This window comes from Limulus polyphemus, unplaced genomic scaffold, assembly GCF_000517525.1.
Source record: "Limulus polyphemus unplaced genomic scaffold, Limulus_polyphemus-2.1.2 Scaffold1164, whole genome shotgun sequence".
In the NCBI taxonomy this organism is placed as follows: Eukaryota; Metazoa; Arthropoda; class Merostomata; order Xiphosura; family Limulidae; genus Limulus; species Limulus polyphemus.
Genome location: NW_013666774.1, coordinates 96,370 through 104,146, shown reverse-complemented (window position 1 = coordinate 104,146; position 7,777 = coordinate 96,370). Strand labels below are relative to the sequence as shown.

The 7,777-nt window shown below is 28.7% G+C and overlaps 1 long non-coding RNA gene across 2 annotated transcripts in view; it reads left to right on the top strand.

Moving 5' to 3' along the window:
- Positions 1-5,592, top strand: part of LOC111086522 — a 17,282-nt gene extending 11,690 nt beyond the window's left edge. For both annotated transcript variants that reach the window (XR_002611257.1, XR_002611258.1), the window contains exon 4: positions 3,036-5,592. This is a non-coding gene — a long non-coding RNA (uncharacterized LOC111086522). The remainder of the gene's footprint in view (positions 1-3,035) is intronic.
- The last annotated feature ends 2,185 nt before the right edge of the window (positions 5,593-7,777 follow it).

Sequence of the window (7,777 nt, the reverse complement as noted above, 5' to 3'; positions counted from 1 at the left end):
TGAAAAATGTTTGAAATGAAAGCATCAGTGTTGAAGGCAGATGTAATGAAATTTTATTTTACAAATATTTTATCTTTTAAAAATTGTTCAGAAAATACACTCATTTGCTAATAAAGATTTTTTAAGCTAAAAAGTGAAGTCCTTATTTCTTGTTATTTTTCCCTCTAATATTAAGAATTCAGATAACAAAAACCAGTATTTCAGTGTTACATAAAACACAATAAATACCGTAGTAGCATGTTCATTAATTTTCTAGTAAGATAATGTTAAGTATGTCATTGATATATATATATAAAATGATAAACACTGTTGTAGAATTTTTATCAGTAACATTGCAAGTGATATTAATTATATCTTTCTTACACAATACAATAAATATTTTGTATTAGTATTTTCATTAATTTTTTTGTAAAATGTTAGTTATTGTTATACATAATATGATAAATAGTGGTGTAGTATTTTCATTAATAATCTAGTAAAACCATATTAAGTACCTCATTCTTTCACGCTACACAATACATATTGTTGTGTAATTTCATTAGTAATCTAGCAAAATCATATTGAATATGTCATTGTTACACAGGTAAATACTGTAGTACTGTTTTCCTTAATTTTTGAAGAAAAATAATAATGTTAGTAGGTCGTTATCTAAAGTAATCTGTATAAGAACAATGTATTTAATTAGCTATATGCATTACTGGGCTGATTTTAAGGGGTGATCTAAGTAGGAATCTTGCTTTTTATGGAAGCTAATATTAATTTTCATACATAAAATGATAAATAATGTAATAGTATTTTCATTATACACACCTGAGATATACTGCATATTCATTAATGTTCTTAGAAAATCATATTAAGTATTTCAATATTACATACAGAGTGATAGTGTTGTAGGATATTCATTAATTTTCACTTGTTTTCTCAATTTATTTGCTAAAACTTTTGGGCTTTTTTTGGCAACACATTAAAAGAGTATATTTTCACTTCCTGTCTACTTTGTAAATACATTTATCTAAGGTAAATATTACAGATTACCTCTCACTTAATACTTAACAGTTTAGTTGCTAGTGAAGATTGCAAGTTGGTGAGTATACTAGTTGAAGGAATATATTACAGATTATCTCTCAGTTAATACTTAACAGTTTAGTTGCTAGTGGAGATTGCAAGTTGGTGAGTATACTAGTTGAAGGAATATATTACAGATTATCTCTCAGTTAATACTTAACAGTTTAGTTGCTAGTGGAGATTGCAAGTTGGTGAGTATACTAGTTGAAGGAATATATCATAGATTATCTCTCAGTTAATTCATAAAAACAATTTATTTGCTAGTGGAGATCAGAAGTTGGTTAGTATCATATTTTAAATAAAACATTATCTTTCATTTCAGTTAATTCTTAAAAACAATTTAATTACTAGTAGAGATTGTAATTTGGTGGATATATGAGTTGAAAGTGTGCTAGTTTGTAATGATTTTGGAATTAGTGGAATTTTGAATCATAAAGTGGTTGCATAAAGATATTGAAAACAGCACCTTTTTGTTACATAGTACAGTACCTGAAGAGGCACTAAAACATTTTTATAGTGTCTGTGATCAGTAGTTATACCAAAGTGGCATTTGAACACTTTTTGTTTTAAGTGCTTTGGAAAGTTAGGTATTTGTATAATGTCATTAATTACATAACTGTATGTGTCAAGATTTTTTCTATTCTTAAGTGACTTGACAATAACCTGTTATATTTAGTGTTTATAAACAAAGTTCTAAGTGTTTTGTTTTTTGAGAAGTAAGGAGAAGTGTATGTATATGTATTTCTGTATTATGACAAGTTGGAGTTGCTTTATAAAAAAACTTAGTAAATTGTAATATTATGTATAAGGTTGTTTTATAGAAAATGTCCATATGATGCATTGGGTTGAGAGGTGTTACATATTCCCCACAGCTGATGGATATAATAATGAGAAAAATACGTTAATGACTGAGAAAGTTTGTGAAATGAAAACACAAAGCATTAAATATGATTAAATAAATAATTAGGAGTTCATAGCACTTAGGACACTATTAAGATAAATGATTTGAGCAATAAGGTTAGTGCAAATGGAAATCATACAGTGAAATTTAAAGGTACAGTATATATAGGTGAGACATCTCATACTCTTTAAATCAGTCAAATCAAGAATTAATAGTTGTGTATTATAGGAAAATATCTTTAATCTAATGAAAATACGAAAATTTGGATGTATCGTTCTCACTGTCGACTACTACAAAGAAACCGTTGCTTATCAGAAATGAATGATTTCTGGAACTAAAATTCTTAAATGTTTTTTTTACATGTTCAAACTCATAGGAGATAATAAAACACACAATGAAACTTACAGGAGATCATTGATTATTGTTGTAAAGTTTTAAATATATCAGCTCTATTTGATAAAAGTAGAAAATCCTTCAACCTGGAATATCAGAATTTGGGCAAGAGATGCATAATCTAAGATATAATTCACCAGTTTAAATTCAAAGCTTGAAATTGCTCCACCATAATAAGTATCAGTAACTAACTTACAGATGCCAGCTTATAGGTTGAGTGATATGAAAGGTTATTTAATCCCACCAGATGCTCTTTATAGATCCAGCATTGATGAGAGTGCATTATAGGAAAATAGCTTTGATGTAATGAAAAAGGCTAAGTGCTGATTGAACTAGTTTCAATGCAGTAATTTTTAGTTTGCTTTGTAAGAGTATATTTTCTTTTGTATTTGTAAGATTAAAAAGAAATTGTATATTAGAAGCTGTTTACTTTAGAAGTTTTTTGTTTTTTTAATTTGTTAATGAATGTGAAAATTATTTGTTAATCAAGAAAGTATCATAGGAATGGAACAAATATAAAAATTGGGTGTGACTTAGTATTTGTGATGTTATTAATAATTAAAAATTGCTGGTGTTCATTTCCTGTTCATGTTACATGAACATATTTATATTTAGTGTGTTTTCAATTTTTTTTACTCTTTATTTTTTTTACTTGAATAACAATATATATTTTCAGGTCGAAGGGTCAAGTGGTCATCTATGGCAGTTCATACGAGCTCGGGTCAGAGATGGCTGTGCAGTATATGTATGAGGACTTTCTCTTCACCAAATTCTCTACGGATGCATCACTTGTACATGCATATCTGGCAAAAAAACCAGAAATGTCGTAAATGTGGCAAGGGATTCAAACGACCCCAAGATCGTAATCAGCATGAGCAGTCCTGCAAACGCTGGGTGTAGACAAAAGAAAAGTTGAAATATTCTATGTGTTTGTTTTTTACATTTAAGCATATATATAATTGTTTAGTCACTGAATATTCTCGTGAAAAATTATTTAAAATGTTTTGTAAAAGTGAACTTGTGCCTTTCTAAAGAAACTTCTGACTGAACGATGCTAGACACCCCAGTTGAAAGTATTATGTAAACTCTAAAATCAGCATATGATATGTAGACTGTAGTTGGCTGTTGGTGACTAATCTTTCTCATAAATATCATGAAATGTTTCATGCTATGATTCACTTTTAATCAGGCTTGAAAAATATGTATGTTCTTCATAAAGATGCAAAACCAAAGCAGGAAACTACTTTTATCTTTAGTTAAAGATGGTTTTTGTTATACTTAGTTTTATTTAATTAAAATCTTGAATGTTTTTTCCTAACGTTTTATCTTCTGCAAGTTTTAGAATTGTATTTTGTTTTGAAAATGGCCATCCAGTTTTTACAGTATTGTTAGAATATCTGTTTAATTATTATCTTTTAAAAAGTTTCAGTTCAACCACATTGTGCTTTGGTTTTGATTACCTTTTTCTGATCTTCTTAAATAAGGATATTGTGCAAGTTTTCACAAAAAGATTCAGTTTTTAGAATGTGGGTAAATACTACATAGTTTGATTATTACAATTTGAAATTTGTTCATGTAAGTTGTTACAAAAGTTTGAAGGAAAATTATTGCAATATTGTGTAAAGTTTTAGAGTTGTTCTCTATGTATGTAAAGATTTGAATAGTTTGCATTGCTGGGGATATCATGCATAATGTTTTGACATTTGATGATGTATTTATTTATTAATTGTAAAGTACTCTCGAATTAGAATTAGATTTAAGTAACAGTCATTTAAGAACAAACAATTGGACCATATTCAGTCCAAGCAGCTTGTAAAAATATATGTGTATAATAAATTGGAAAATACAGCAAAATAGATTACCCGTGGTAGACAAACTGCCAACTGTTTCATTTCTTAGCATTTGTAACCTATTTCGTGATGGTCTTTACTGTACTATGTAATAATATATGTATGCATTATTTTATCATACAGTATAAAAGATAAATATGTTGTAATATGAAAAGTAAATTTACTGCTGTGTATTTATTAAATTGGTGTGACAAAATTGTTCAGATCTGAGGCTACTAAGATTTTTGTTAAACTATGAATAAAACCTTGCTTTGAGACGCAGGAAGCATGTGTGTTTGTGAAAATCATTTAGAAACACTTTTCTCTTTGACTGAAGTTTGATGTGGTTAGACAAGTTCAATAAACGTTTTTATAAAGCATTTTACACTATTTAGTTTCTTAATAATAGGGAATAAAAGGTTATAGGTAATAGCCATGTTTCATAAAAGTTTCTATTGTGATGAAATATGAAGATCTTTGTTCTTTTTATTGGTTGACATTAACATTTTTTCAGGTCGAAGGGTCAAGTGGTCATCTATGGCAGTTCATACAAGCTCTGGTCAGAGATGGCTGTGTAGTATATGCATGAGGACATTCTCTTCACCCAAATCTCTCCGAATGCATCACTTATACATGCACATCTGGCAGAAAACTCAGAAGTGTAGTAAATGTGGTAAAGGATTTAAACGACCTCAAGAACGTAATCATCATGAACAGTCATGCAAACAGGCCTTTAATAAAGAGCAAATATGTTTTACATTTCCCCACTTTTCGTAAAATTCGTGACTTGAAATGGTTATGTGAATTGTGTAAACAATATATTTATGTTTACATGTACTCTAAGTTAAAAGTGTGCTTGGGCAGTAAAGATTATTCCTGTCAAACAATTTAAACAATGAATCTTAACATCTTACAATTATATATACCACTTATATCAGGGTCAGATTGTGCTTGACAGCTCTCAGATTGGTATATATTTTATTTTCTTCTCAACTTTACAATTGTAGAAATTATTTTTTTGTGTGTGTGTGTAGGACTTATTAATTCGACTTACTAAAAACTAGTTACTCTTGACTATTGGTACCAAGAGAATGATTAAATTAGCTATTATATCATGGGTTCTTTAGCTTCATTACAATATCTACACCAGTTTCTAACATTTGAGAGATTTTTTTAAAAATCTGTTAGAAATCTCCATTACTCTTTCACAAGTTTAATTCATTTTTCTAAAATTTGCTAATGTAATTATTAAAATATAATTTGACAAGTAAACTGTACAATCATTAAATACATTGCTGACATTAACCCTTTCACCTTGGGCTCATGCAATTTGGAGAAATCAATTCACAAATTTTACTTGTACAACAATACATGCATTAACTATGAGATTTCTTAACTTATCCTCTCAAAAATTGGTAAGATTTTGTTAAAGATCATAAGTTATTTACTTTATTATAATTAAGTGTTTTAAAAAAAAATGTTATTTTTTCTATTATAGTTACTTACACTCAAACTGTTAATAAATCGAGTGCAAAATGATTTTCATTTTAAGTATAAAAATACTTTTCTTCATCTTATAGTTCCCATATTTCATTTGCATAATCTCTAGATCTTCCTAAAAGGATGTAAAAAAATGTTTTAAGGTAAAAGTTTATATTTTATTTTTCATTTTCTCAACCATATCACAAACTGTAGTGATTATCATCAATGTACAATGCAATGAAATAATTACAATTAGGAAATAGAAAAAAATACATACCTTTTAATTTTTTGTAGAATTGTAGATTTTCTTTTTTTTTAAATTCATAGTTTTAGGTCTTTTCCTTTTAACATATAGTTAATTTTTAATGTTTTATTTTCCTTTCTTGTCCTTTACCACTTATTATTCATCACAACACAAGTCAACGATGCCCTTGAAGCATATTCCAGTTTCTTTATGAGACACGCACAATCCTTCAGCAAAATTTTTATTCTGAGCTTAATATCGGAAGCCTTGAGAACAGATGCAAAGTATGATGTATATTTAAAAAATGTTTAAACCTTTTAATTATGTATTTTAAACATAACTAATACATAATTAACTAAAATATAATAGTAAGGCCCAAGTACAATTTAAACTGTATCTCTAGCTATAACATATTTAGGTCATATACAACCGAAAGTACTATAGTTAATCAAGCAGGCAACGACACTACAGTCAGTTACACGTATTCTGTGAGGACAACTGCACACCAATTTCAAAATATCCATTGTTAGATTAGAGTGTAAAATGATCTCTTTCTAATGACTATACACATGTGTATGTAACATCTAGATGTAGGCTATAAAGTGCAAACAAATCTATTGAAGGTGGGCATGGCACCTGTCAGGGGTTTAAAATATGTATTACTTGTTTTAGCTTTATTCATTCAGAGAACTTTGAATTGTGCAAGTCAAAAAGTTATGTAAGCATCTTATTGTCTAGTCGAACCTCTAATCAACTACCATTGTATTACTGAGGATACAGAGAGCCAAAGTAGAGAATTTTCGAAGCTCATTAGTCATGTGACAACACATCTGAAGTTTTAAGTAGTTTTTTAAAGGTTATTTTGAAATAAAGGACTTAAAACATAGTTAAAATAAAACTTTGAATCAAAACATACATTATAATATTAATTTTATTCACATACATTGATAGTAAAGGTGTTTAGTTAAATTTTTAATGTAACACAGTGACTTGCACAGAAAAGTGTTTAAAGGAGCACCTGTTGTGAAAAGGTTAAGAGTTATTGAATTTGCAAAAAAACTGAAATGTACATGTTGGTTGATTAACAGATAGGTTTGTTTATTTATTAGAAAACTCAAATATCAACTCTGTTTAAAGAATTGCTAAAAGTAGGTGAAACCTTTAGATTTTCTGTTTGTGTAATTTCTTCTGTGCTAGTTTTTTGGATCAGGAATACTTTACATTCATATCATATTACATACCAGTGTTTATAATTTGCTACATTTAGTGTACACAGATGCTTGACTTTTCTTAATGTACACTGGTTTGAGCTCCAACAATCACTGTGTGCTGTTTTGTCTCCTCCATTCATTTTGTGCTAATTCTAGATCCCTACATTCAGTCTCCTGATTTGGTTTTTTTCATTCAATGTTTATTAATTTGCGACTCTGAAAATAAGTATGTCTTGTTTGTAATCTCATAAAATCAGTGTATGTCATCATTGGAGTTTCCTACATTCAGTGTATGCTGACTTAAAACATACTCTGTTTTAAGTGTCATACGTTAAGTTTGTGATGATTTGAGTCTCCTGCATTTATGCTGATTCATGTTTCCTACATTCATTTTATACTGACTTGAAACTCCAATCATTTACGTGATCTGTTTTTAGTCTCTGCATTCAGTCTGTGCTGATTTGAGTTTCTTCCATTCAATGTACATTGATATGAAATTCCCACAATTGGTGTGTGTGCTGTTTTTAGTGTCCTAAATTCAGTGTGTATGCTCATTTGAGTTCCAATGTTTGATATATACTGCTTTGAGACTACTAAGCAATGTTTACTGATTTGAAGGTAAGCTAGCCAAGAATTGAAAAGAATTATTATC